The sequence below is a fragment of the Electrona antarctica genome (assembly GCF_951216825.1).
Source record: "Electrona antarctica genome assembly, chromosome: 20".
NCBI lineage: Eukaryota > Metazoa > Chordata > Actinopteri > Myctophiformes > Myctophidae > Electrona > Electrona antarctica.
The window spans coordinates 23235779-23249583 of NC_136801.1; the positions used below are offsets into that span (position 1 = coordinate 23235779).

The window sequence follows — 13805 nt, forward strand, 5'->3', positions numbered from 1 at the left end:
GTATACCATGCAGGGGTCTTCAACAGGAGGTCCTCAGAGTTACTACAGGGGGGGGCTCTAAATCTTTGTGTGATTGGAACTTTTGTTTTTCTTTTTTTCATTAACCATATGAACCCTATAGAATCCCTTTAGCCAAACATTAGCCAAAAATAACCGATCTGTAGATTGGCTATTTCTGGCAAAGTGTTTTGGTGTAGAGGGAAAAAGAGCAGACCAAGTACAGAGACCAACTTACAATTTAAAAAGTATTGAGCGTTTAAGTGGTTAAATGTATGAATCCAACATATTAATAGAAAAGAAGAAACCAACAAACATGATCTTAACACAACACTGGTGACAGTGCTGCCAAACAAGTCTACTGAGCTATCTATGAAATCTAAGGTTTAATCTGACACGCCATTTTATAAAATATGTAGTGCGGGGGTCCCTGCTTCATCTCTCTCTCATCTAAGGGGTCCTTGGCCTGAAAACTGAAAAACGTTGAAGACCCCTAGCCTCGCAGTGGCCATACGCGAATCTGCCAGTGACCAAAAAAACGCGGTGTGAGATTAGTATGGCCCCAGCTGCATTCCCTGAAACTGGTTGGCATTTATAGTGACCTTGCATGCCATCTGTTCAGTTTGAAAGTAAAGTTGTAGAAATCGTAAGTCTGTGTGCACTGTATTGTTTTAGATAAGTTGCATACAATAAATTCCTATTTCGTCAAACGGACAGGAAATAAAGATAGTAATTTAAGACGAAGTTTTAGGAAATTAAACAATAGTAATTTAAGAGGAAGGTTAAATTAGATTAGTAAGGTTTAAATGCCTTTCCATGAAAAATATAACAAGATTTAGAAGTACACAATTTCATTTCTGTATAGGTGCAGGTTTCCACGGCTTTTCAAAGTAGTTTGGTATTGCTCTAAAACGGATTACACTTCTGCTGTGAAGAATGGTTGAATATTGTTGTCTCCTGTGTCTCTGTCTCTGAGACACGGCGATAGCAACGATTCAGCTCTGAGGCGAAACATTTGAATAATGGATCCGGTCTTAGCGGTAAATAGGATTAGTATGGTAACAATGTATTTGTTGGAGCGATGAAAACATAAACAAACGTAGCCTACTGTATTTATAAGCACGCACGCATGCCAGTGTTGCTTTCGTCGACTAAAACTATGAAGAAACATGTTCATCGACTACCTATTTTTCACTGACATAATAAACAAAATAACAACTAAGCTATGATGACTAAAGCTAAAATAGCAATCTAAAAATGTAACCAAAATCTGTTGAACACTATAGTGCACGGACTGCACGCACGCACGCACGTGTGCATGTCTTGTATGTAAACAATGTTCTGGCTGTTTTCCTGTTGCCTGACTGCACTGGCCGTGTTTATGTCCTTTGTACAAGGTGTTCTTGTATACTTCGGCTTATGCTGCATGGACATAAATGCCTTTGAGTTTTGAAAATGTGTGATATAGGAGATAGATGCATTGTCTTCTTCATCTTCTTTGCACTTATTAGACATCATTTATTAATCTGAATAAACTTTCAACGTGCTTTATTAAAGTAGTAGTTCACCCAAATTACTTATTTTCTATCAATTACACAATCCATGAAGCCTTGAATTCATGTTGATGTTTTTGTATCCGGTAGAAGACTTGCAGAGTAGAAAATGTGATTTATTTTTTTGGGAGGGGTGATTTTTGTATCAACATTTTTATATTTTATATATATTTTTTCACCCAATGGCAATGATCTAATGTAATGTAATCCAGGGCGCTACACTCCCTCTGCCACCTGGGGAGAGCAACGGACTGACCTCGTTCTTCCTTCTATGCATGAGGAGTCCAAGCCGCTTCTTTTCACCTGACAGGGGGGGAGTTTCCCCGGTAGAAGTAATGCGTGGAAGGAACACGTTCCTTTTCCCCTCCATCAGGCGCCCCGGCATGCCCAGGGTGGGGGAGGCAGTATAGAGACCAGAATTACTGCATGTTTTTTGTGAGGGTACCTATGATGACCTTTAACATCCTGGCACTCAAGACAAAAACTCAACACTCAAGACCTCGAAGACAAAACAGCGCATAATCGACTTTAGGAATAGGAAATCAGGAACACATGCTCCGTCACATGCTGGAGGCTGTTTGGTGGAGTCACAGAGTTATCCTGGGGAACTACTGCACCGTAGGCATGTTCTAACAAAGCAACAAACCCAATCCATGCAGGTGGGCTGAGGTGGCAATTCACCATGGTGACTTTTGAGGTGGCGCAAGTCCATTTGCAGTAAATGTCACTCGTTCTGTACCTGGCAGCTGACAGAGAGAAGTGTCCAGTCATCCAGGAAATAAGAGTGAGCAGCCATGTGACGTACAGTATATGAGAGAGATTCTCTGCAGCGGTGGAAAAAAGTACTCACAGTATTATTACTTAAGTAAAAGTTGCATACTGCAATATAGAAATATACTCTATGCAGAATGTCCAGTTTCAAGTTTCCATGCGCGCACACTCGCAAACATCGCACGCACGCACACACACACACACACACACACGCACACACACACACACACACACACACACACACACACACACACACACACACACACACACACACACACACACACACACACACACACACACACACACACACACACACACACACAAGCCGTAATGACCATCTTAGAGTAATTTAGGTCCTACAGCCTGACACCCATATTGATGTAAGTGGACGGGAGGGCATGGACAATATCCACAAATCAGGGAGCATGCAGAGGCTTTATAGATGGCCTCTCTGGTCATGAGTGGTGGTTTTACCGGTCGCTGCCTGGACCTACTCTCATCTGCACCTCGACCCTTATATTTCATGTTGGCAGTGGTGGAAGAAGTATATTCACTATTCCTTACTTTAGTAAAAGTAGCAATACTGTAGAAATACTCTGTTACATGTCCGGAAATCAACATTTACTTAAATAAACAAATGTATTAATTTGTATCAAAATGTACGTAAAGTACCCAAAATAAAAGTACCCATTGTGCATAATGTCCTGTTTCACTGGTTTTCAAATGTATACAAATATTTTTGAAAAAAAGCAGATCTACAAGCCACATTTGTAGATCGGCTATTTTCAAATGGCCAAAATGTATAGAGCTGTATGTTTTGTAATAATAATCAAAATATACAAAGTAACTACTATAGTAACTGAACCGAGCAAGCACAGTCAGGACCTGGACGAATTAGTGACGTCTCTATTGGGGCTAGATCAAGTCAAACTAGTCAGATCTGGCTCAGAATAAGCTATATTATTTCAACTGGTGAAGACGTCCTTGAAATGACGTAAAGATCATCCCCATATGGGCTGTGATCTGGCCTAGTCCTGAACGTAAAGATCATCCCATATAGTCTGTGATCTGGCCTAGTCCTGAACGTAAAGATCATCCCCATATGGGATGTGATCTGGCCTAACTTCTGAACGTAAAGATCATCCCCATTATGGGCTGTGATCTGGCCTAGTCCTGAACGTCACCGGAGTCACTGGAGGACGTCATCATGACGTCATTTGGCTTGCTGGGAAGTTTGTCTCTGAGATGTATAGTGGAATAGTAGTAAAGTAAAAATACTGAACAATAGAAATACTCCCGTAAAGTAAAAACTCCAAATTGTATCTAAGTACAGTACCTGAGTAAATGTACTTGGTTACTTTTCGCCACCGCATGTAGTCTTCACTGTTGTTTTTGTGGAGCCTCTTGCGCCTCTTAATTTATTCCAGTCACCAGTTTTCCCGCTGACCTGGCCGCTTTACTTTATTTACGACCTCCATTAAGCGCAGCCTGTCCTGCGAAGCGAGAGAGCCATGAAGAGAGACGTGGGGGCAAAACAACTCGGAAGTGAGACAAACTAGGGGCGTAATTTTTTATGTTCTGCACATTTGGCACGAGGGAAAGAGCTAATGTAATGGCTATGTCCCATGTTGTAGGGATTTAGTGAATTAGAGACAGCTCCGGCGCTCCAATGTACCAAGACAATAGAGGGTATGCGCATGCATAAAGTGAATGGGAAATTGAGTGGCAAATCGAGTGGCAAAGTGACTTGGCAAAGTGAGTTTAATGTCGTTTAACGTCGTTAAATGCAATCAGATATGACTTTTCTGTTTGGAAGTAAGGGCTATCAAGGCCAGAAAAGTTTTGTTTTTGCCACTCAGTAGGCGTTCCTGCATAACTTCCGGTTATGATGATGATGTCACACGCATACCCTCATATTATATTTGTTCTATTATTTTCTCCCCAATTTCGTTGTTACTCCAATTGATTCATCCCCCCACACATGTCAGTGTTGTCACTGCTGTTGTATCCTACTGAGTCACTTGCCAAAGTTGCCAGTGAGGAGCCCCCACCAGGAGGACGTAGAGCATTTGTCCTATACTCCTCCCGCTTAACACTCCTAGCTGTCAGGTGCAGCCCAGAGCCATCTAATAGAAGAGTTGTGATATTGAGGGGGCAGAAAACAGCCTGGTCACGTGGTTCATGTACTCGCACGAGCCCATAGACTCCAATGCATTCCGTAAACTTCAGGTTGCCCCCATGTGGAGCCTTCAATTAGGGACAAACCAATAGAAGTCTATGTAGGAGAGCCGCCATTGGACTGAAGCCCCATGAAGTGAACGGAGTTTGCGTAACTGTCTATACTCTATGGCTCTGGACTGGTGCAGCACATAGGAGTACATGCAATGCCAATTATCACCCGGGTATGCCCCCTTTTGTGCCCTCACATAATAATGAGCTGACTGGTTTGTCAGCTGACACAACTACACATTGCTCAAGAATGTTTTTGAAAACTTTGGAAGACAGAAATACACAATGCAATATAACAGAAAATCATGTCTGGTACGTGCCATGTCATTATTCCAACCTCTCAATATTCCGACCTCCCATAATTCCAACCTTAACACTATCCCAAACCCTAACCCCAACCTCCGTCTTAACCGGCAACGTATAGCTAACCAGTCCAGTGCAACACTTATGGAATACTTTCATTACTGTAAGCAAGGAAATACTTTATTTTGTTGTTACTTTTGGGTAAATGTATTCATTTCTTTATTAAGTAGCCATGTAATAAGCGGGATATGCCTCAGTGTTTAATCATCCTGTCGGGCGTTATTTAACAACTCATAGCGCGGGCCGGCACAGAGTGATTATTGATTATTGAAGAATCATGACTTACATATACTGTATATATATATAGCTAAAATCAAAAATTACACTGATGCTTTCCTGGACAGAATGGGTTAATGCCTTGTGCGTCAGTAGACTGGCTCGAATAAGCTCCTGCCGGACCCGTGGAGAATTTGTTTATTTTTTTCCCAGAACAGAACATTGATTTCTTGTGTAATTCACTCACCACTAGACTCTCCACACACTCGTATACACTCCCCTTCAATCTCTCCCTGCCCGTCTGGGAGAGACGGCTCTGATCACTGTTACTTACTTTGTACCAGGCGGAATGCAGGCGTTCACTTTGTCCCAGGGTCGCACACTGCACCAAGACTTAAAAATATTTATTGCATTTTTGAACAGGGACAAACGTTTCGGCTATGCAGCCTTCATACCGTTATTGTCTCCACCAGGCCGAAGGCATGGGGAGAGAGTATGTTTTGCACTCCGTCCGTGTGTGTGTGTGTGTCCGTCCGTCCGTCCATCCGCCCTTCCGTCCGTACGTCCGTTACCAGCTAATCTCCGGCACCGTTAACCCGGTCGATACCAAACTTTGCACACACATTCCCTGGATGCCAACGATGAACCTCTGCCCCACATTTTCCAGAACGGCCTGTTATAGCGCCACCATGAGGCAGCTTTTCACATGTTTTACCTAAAACTGCACCGATCTGCGTGAAACGTTGCATGCACACTCCCTAGAGGCCAAGGACAAACCTTTGACCTGCATTTTCCGCATCTGCCTTTTATAGCGCCACCAGGAGGCCGACTTTTGTAAAACACATTTTTTTATATTACTCCTCCAGATTCTGTCCAAAAATCTCACAAATCGTTACACAGTATCTCTATGGTCATGTGCTCAAGTCGGATCTGTCCGATATTTCATATTCCATCCTAATTGGCTATAATTGGCTTTCACAGTTTGCAAGATTGCCCCGTTTTGAACAAAAGCCTCAAATCATGAACGCAGCATGCAATTTACGTGAAATCTTTCACACATTTTCTTACTAGGCTGAGGAATATATCCCACCCTTTTCACATTGGCCTGTTATAGCGCCACCAACAGGTTGATTTTTGCAAAACACATTTTTGGAACAAAATGCCTCAAAATATCCAATTGCCATCAAAGGCGTATGAAGAAATGGCAATCGGTACACATGATCTCTGTAGTCATGTGATCAAGACGAGTCTGTTGGATTTCTCAGATTGTACACTGATTGGCTAAGATTGCCTTCCAAAGTTTTCAGGAGTGGCCCGTTTTGTACAAAATGCTGCACATGTCCTGCTCATCCAGAATTCTATCCTCAGAGATGCTATGAGTGATCTGGCTCTGCATTTCCTCAACAAAATAAAAATTGTTGCAAAAACAAATAAAAAAAAACATCCTCCTAAACATTTTGCCAAACATCACACACACTCCTCCTCCTGGTGGAGACCTGTGCCCGGAAGGGCACTTTTTCTAGTTTTGTATATGTTTTGAACGGGTAGCGCACCTACAGTCAGAGCGCGGTGCTCACATGAATGCGTAATACTTTGTCCCTGCAGGCACACTGCAAGAAGAATAGTGAAGTATGCAATATTGTCCAACATTGCATACCACACACCGCATACAGTAAGAACTCCTGTAATTTATTAAAAATCAGACCCGTCTGAAGTGAGTGGTGTGGCGCTGTACTGTACTGTACTGTACTGTACTGTACTGTACTGTACTGTACTGTACTGTACTGTACTGTACTGTACTGTACATGCTCTCCCCCCTGCCCTGTGTGTGTGTGTGTGTGTGTGTGTGTGTGTGTGTGTGTGTGTGTGTGTGTGTGTGTGTGTGTGTGTGTGTGTGTGTGTGTGTGTGTGGCTGCATAACAGTGACACTTGGTGGTGAAAATATTCCGTTTCCGTGCTCAGACCCAGGGACACAGGGACACAGCCAGGGACACACATAGCTGTCTCTAGGAGTGGTTGCACCACTCCAAAATAAAAATAAAATTCAGATACCGATATTTTCCAATATAACTTTTTTTATGCATATCGGCCGATAATATCGGTGGTGTGATGGTGTAACATGGCCGTGGGAAGATATAGGAGGTCCTGAACGTCCAGCAGGGGGTGTGCGCAAAATGTGCGTGCATGCGCATTTTCGTGCATTTCCACACATTTCTCCACATGCATGAGCAAACTGACACAGGCAATTAACCAGGATAAGGCACCGATACTAGGTCTATGTATTAGGCCTAGTAACATAAATCTGTTTTGATTAAAATTATTATTATTTTTCCCCTCCTGTCCGAGGGGGGGCTGTGCCTGGGGGGGGGGGGGTGCTCCAGCCCCTAGCACCCCTACTTCCCTCAGCCATGTGGTGTACAGTAGGTCAGGGGTGAGCAACTTTGATGATGGAGAGAGAGGGACATTATATTAATAGCGGAAAAGCCTGCTATTCTTTCGCATCGCCATTCCGACTCGCCGCATTACTAACCCTGTCCCTAAATCCTAACCGCAAGCGGAATGTAGTCGGACTCGGAATGTGTTGGAATGTCACTCTGTCCCCAACATCATACACCTCTTGTAATGGGCAGAGAATGTCTCCTGTCATGAAACCAACTCTGCAGTAGGTCTGAAAACCTAATCCATTTCCCAACACGGCTCTTAGCCTATTCTCAACACACCGCTTTGTTTTCCACCTCAGATGGAGCTCATTTCACTGGAAAATTGCTTGTGCTTTAGCTCTTCCCCTGATTCTTTTCTCTACTACCTCTTTACTTCCACATCTTACCCTTTGACTCACAAAATGCACTGGTTATATTGGGGTGCCTGGCAGTGTTTGTCGACTAAAACTATGACGAAAAATGTTCGTTGACTAGCACTATCACTGACCAAAACGAAATAAAAACTAAGCTATGATGACTAAAACTAAGGCTAAATGTATTGACAATTTCGTCAACAAATGAAAACTAAACAATGTTTGAGGGACTAGTGGAGAAGAGATCCAGTAGTTCTAAGTAATTGAATGCTTGGTTGCGCACTGAAAATGTGACAATGACCGTCAACAGTTTTTTGATATCCCATACTGTATTAGTGGGAGGAGCCGATTACACAAAACACAATCATGAACCCATGCAACATCCAATCAACCCCAACGTGAAATCATGTGGGCTTCTATGGCTGCGGTTCTCAACCTCCAAAAATACTTTGGCCATGTCTCGTGAATTACAAACCAATACTAACTGAACGGCTTGAAATTAAGAGTTCCTTGGGATGGTATACACAAACCTTTTAGTAATATTACAACTTATTTGTTTTAGTGAGATGGTTGGGCCTGGTTTTGGAACACAACAGGTGGAAGCAATCTTGGTTCGAGCATATGCCCTGTTTTAGTTTTTAAGTTTTCTAGTTTTAGTAAAAACAATAACACTGATATGCACTCCATGCAGCACCCCTGTCTGGTTATTTCCCGATTCTCTCTGTGTGTCTCCGAGACCTGGTATCACTAATCTGTGCGTCTCCCCTGCAAGCTTAAACACACAGTGAATGCTGAATCCACCAAATCCCTGTACTGCCATCTGCTTTTGTTTGTCTCCTAATGCATTCATTTTATGAACAATAGTCACACAAATTCACTTTCCCTCAGTTGGAGCTGAATGCATGCTTTAGTGTTCTATTAATTAATACATTTCAGCATCACTGAATTTTTAGCTTCTTTGTTTATTCTTGGTTGGCTCCAAAATTCCTCCGAGCTCCGAGTCTAAATGAGGCAGAATACTAAATCCAACGTTAATCCCATGCACCTTGCAAGCGCAAATCACACCTTTCATGTGACGTAAAATAATCTGTGCGTAGGCCTATAGGCCTATCATATAATTAATTATTATATTTTTCATTCACATAATCAAATGTTTTGTCATTGTCATGACTCATGATTAGCCAGGATCCTGGATGGATTGATTCTAGGCTTAAATTAATTGACAAACATTGTTGCTACTCCTTCATCGATATTAGGAACAGCTGCTTAACCTGGAAAATAAAGTGAATCTGAGTTTATTTACAAATAATGATAATATCTGGATGCCAATTGCACAAAGATGAGAAAATGCACTCAGAAAATGTGTGAAACACTGCTGCTTATCCATGCAATCAGTCCATAAACAACTCCTAATGAATGTATTCTGAAGCCATTTAAGTTGTTGTCAAGCCTTGGAAAAGCAAACAAAATGGCCTATCATCAGTTGAGAATTATGCAACAGAGTGTTATTTTATATTTTTACTGTAAACTATCCCTCGACAACAGCTGAGACTGAGATGAAATGAAGCCTCCTCTGATCTGTTCAGATTAGGTTAATATTACTTTACAATTTAAAAAGGTTGGACCGAAGCAGTCTTTATTTGTGCACCACTTGATCCTAAAATTAAATGGTATATAGTCCTATAGATATATCCACGTTTTTCCCCGCCAAGGCTCCTTGTGTGTGTGATTTGCTTCCTTCAGGCCACGTTGTCATGTCTGCTTATTATAAGCAACCTTTGACTTGTTTTTTTCTGTAAAGTCACTTGCAAATAAATGATTGGTAGTTGTTTTTTTGGGCTTGATTCTAAAGTGTACAGTAGTTGCTTATTTGGGCTTGCTTCCACATTTCTTCACATCAAGGAACCCCAGATTAATATGTAATTGTCCACAGACATCCATCTGAACATATTTTGTGCCTTTTTTATTAAAATGTTAACTGGCAACCGAGAAAGCACCAGCCTACAGCGAGTAGTGCGATCGGCAGAGCGCATAATAGGAGGCACGCTCCCCGAGCTCCAGGAACTGTACAACAAGCGATGCGTATAGTCAAAGCCCAGTGCACTGTCAAGGACAAGCACCACCCAAGTCACAAACTGTATAACCCCCTGCAACGACCGGGCAAGGGCCCCTACCGCACTGTAGGTCTACCGCAGTCTCAAAAGTAGAGTATAGCACCATCAGGCTGAGGAACAGCTTTCATCCGGCTGCTGTCAGACTAACATGGCATAGTCTTTCGTCTGACGACAGGCAATGTCGTGACACGTTAATTCCATGTACAATGCACTGACCTTTGTCTTCTGTGTTTTATGTGTATCTTTTTATTCTAGCACCTTAACTAATGTCCTTAACCCATTTAGGACTGAGGCATATTTTTGCTATATATTGCAGATGCCAACACCCCCCCCCCCCCCCCCCAGAACACGGACCAACTGTTCATGTAGACCAGGCTCGACAAAGCCGGATGCACCACGGTGGATTTGAACCCACGACCTCAATGGTGGTGGGCAGCTATTTTACCGCAGTGCCACCCCAGTGCTATCATTGTTCTTAGACTTGGCTGTAAGGAACAGCCAAGTTCCAGAGAGTAAACAAAATGCCAAACTTCCCCCCACCCCCCCAAGAAAAAGAAAGACATTTGATTCGTGTTTCTTTTCTTCCAGGAGTATCTCGGTATTCTGTGGCACTAGATGAAAGAAGAAAACAACATGGGCAGAGTCTGTGTGCATGTGCGTGCGTGCATGCAACCACCGCATCAGGCCTATGGCCATCGCAGAACACGTTCTCACTGTACAATGCAATAATAGTCTGTTGGAGCATTTTGTCCTCCTCATCTGCCAAGTAAGGTGTAAAGGGGTTCAATAGATTCCCTTGGCATCAGCCCCTACAAATAAACCACATTCAGCAACACTTTACTTTAGAATAGTCTTATTCCATTGTGTCAATATGAATAGTCTACACAGTAATGTTGCGTTAGTGCTTTAAAGGAGTAGTTCGTGCTCGGGTGGCGCAGTGGTAAAGTCCCTGTCTACCACCGCGGGAGGTTGTGGGTTCGAATCCACCATGTTATGCCTCCGGCTTTGTTGGGTGTCTAACTGTTCGGGGGAAGGAAGCCGGGGTGGGGAGAAGGGTTAGTCGTTATGCCAATTCATTAGCATAACGACTAAATTGGGTATAGACTGAAAAATGTAAAAGAAAAAGAGTGGCATTCCGACGTACCGACATTACGTTTACGTGGCTTCCGTGGTAGTAGTATTGAGCGAGTCGGAATAGCAGGCTTCGGAATGCTGGAATTGATAGAAAATATGTTGGGGTTAACTACTCCTTTAAGGACAACTCTACATATCCTGTGTTGCATTATTATTATTATTATGAGGCTAGAACCATGCCGTGGTGTCCATAACCAGGGGCTGAATATTCAGCGAAAAATATCCAACCTAACAAACTGGTCAGGCTACTACTTGGCCTCACACCTGCAACTTATCTTACGTTTTACAAGGGTGGGATAGCTCAGGTTAGAGGACAGAGTAAAGTAACTCGCAGCAGGCCTGGTCTACAAGATATGCTACACCACAAAGGCACCCATACACATGTCAATGTACAAAAAAATAACCCATTAAAGACGTCCACAAACACAACACCAGTGTTCCACAAATCATGTTCAACCCAGTTTTGGCTCAAACAAGGGGTTAAATCCGTTCTACTGGCATCAAAATACGCCCTACCAACAGTCTAAAGGAGATGGCTGCAATTCGGAACTGGCCCCAGTAAAAAGCCCATCACCATAAATGCCCTCCCCCAACTGTTTAATGTACATATTTTTCTTTTTGATTAGTAGCTCATTTATATGATTTTCTTTTCTTTTCTTTTTTTGCATAGTATTGCATGTCAGTCACTGAATGTTTTAATTGAATACACAGGACCCCAATGGAAACAAGTATTGGGTGATCCTTTTAGCATTGTACTTAAACCGTGATCTTCTGTGTTTTAATTTTTTTTGTGCAAACTGTTAATAAAGTTTTCAATCAATCATGACAACGCATTGCAACACTTTGTGGTCTTGTAGAAGGGCTATTTTGTCCAGGGGAATTTTTGTGTAGAGGGGAACCACCTATAGACCCTTGCGGGACACCACCAGTCAACAAAGTAAGTAAAGGCCTACTGTACTTTATTTATTTTTGTAACTTTTTTAATAGGGCTTACGTGGCTAAAATAAATGTAATTGTGTTTTTTTGTTTTTGTTTTATGTAAAGGCAGCAAAGAGAAGAGGCCATACAGCACTAGAGTGAATGTATTTGCAGGGTGCATTGTGAACTAACAGCTGCAGTCAGAACAGGGTTTTACAGGGTTTTACAGTAAATCCAGGCAAGATGACACAAAACCGACGAATACAAGCGGCCAAAATGAGTTTTCTTCGACGGGTGGCTGGCATCTCCCTTAGAGATGGGTGAGAAGTTCAGTCACACGAGAGAGACTCGGAGTAGAACCGCTGCTGCTTCACCTGGAAAGGAGCCAGCTGAGGTGGTTCGGGCATCTGGTTAGGATGCCTCTTGGGGGAGACCCCGGGGCAGACCAAGGCGCAGTTGGAGGAAACACATCGACTCACTGGCCTGGGAACGTCTCGGAATCCCCCAGGAGGAAGTCACTAATGTTGCTCTGGAGAGGGAAGTCTGGAGCACTCTGGTGGAGCTGTTGCCCCCGCGACCCGTTGTACCAACTTGGTTAATTTGCAAGTGTGACTCACGTTGCGGCAACCACACTGGTTATCATGAGACTGTCACAATATGTCCATATATTGACATTCCCATATATGGGCTTAATATTGATGACATATTGATGCCCACCCCTAATACAGGGGTGGGCAACTTTGACGATGGAGAGGACCAATACCACACTCACTCCAGAGGGCCACAGTGCATATTACTGTCATAGCAAAATTTGCCGATAAGCTCAAAACGCATCGCATTGTGACACGTTTTGAGCTTGTAGATCAGCTAGTTTTGCTATATTTGAATTGAACCTGAATAATGTTTTGCTATTTTTTAATTGGAATCCTGAAAAGTAACCTTTTTATTGAATTTCAAATGCATTTTGTTATAGTTATGTTAACTTTATGAACTGTTAACATAACTACATTGGACACAAAAAGACAATAACATTGTAATACTAGTCATTAAGTACTAGTCATTTAATACTTTTTAAAACTTTTTCTTCAGCTTCAATACATTTTCTACTGTCCATCATATACATTGCGGGTTTTCAGCGAGCCCATGCAGTATCTGCAGGACCTGCTTTTCTAGTTATGTACAGTAGTTGATCTGGCCTCGATCTGGACTCTCTCTGATTCACCCCGGGACGTCCGTCTAAAGGCTCATTCATAGTCTGGATTTTCGGTGGTGAGGTGACCACCGCTCCGGTGGTGAGGTGACCACCGGAGCTGAAATAACGTTGAGCGGTGGTGAGTAAAAACAGAGAGAAGGGCTGGGGCGGTGGAGGTGGTTTGCTCTTCACCGCGGCTCGTGACGTCATGTTGTAGTGGTGAGGTGACCACCGAAAATCCAGACGAATTAATGAGCCTTTAGTAGGCAGAATTTATGTTTGTTGAAATCAAGTGATACCTTGGGCCAGATCTGACTAGTCTTGGTTTGAATTGATCTGGCCCCAATCGTGACATCACAAATTTGTCCAGGTCCTGACCGTGCTTGCTGGGAAGGGCTGCCGAGGCCTAGCTTAACAAATTCATATACAATACTATTATATTATAGTAGGGCAGGGGTATTCAACTAGATTAGGTCGGGGGCCACAACTGTAGAATGATTGTGTGTAGTGCAGAGTATGAAAAT

The 13805-nt window shown here is 42.8% G+C and overlaps 1 protein-coding gene across 1 annotated transcript in view; it reads right to left on the reverse strand.

The window, feature by feature from the left end:
• The window catches only part of LOC306913022 (RNA-binding Raly-like protein), an 83248-nt gene that overhangs the window by 18779 nt on the left and 50664 nt on the right, over positions 1-13805 (reverse strand). The gene's annotated exons all lie outside the window — the stretch shown is intronic.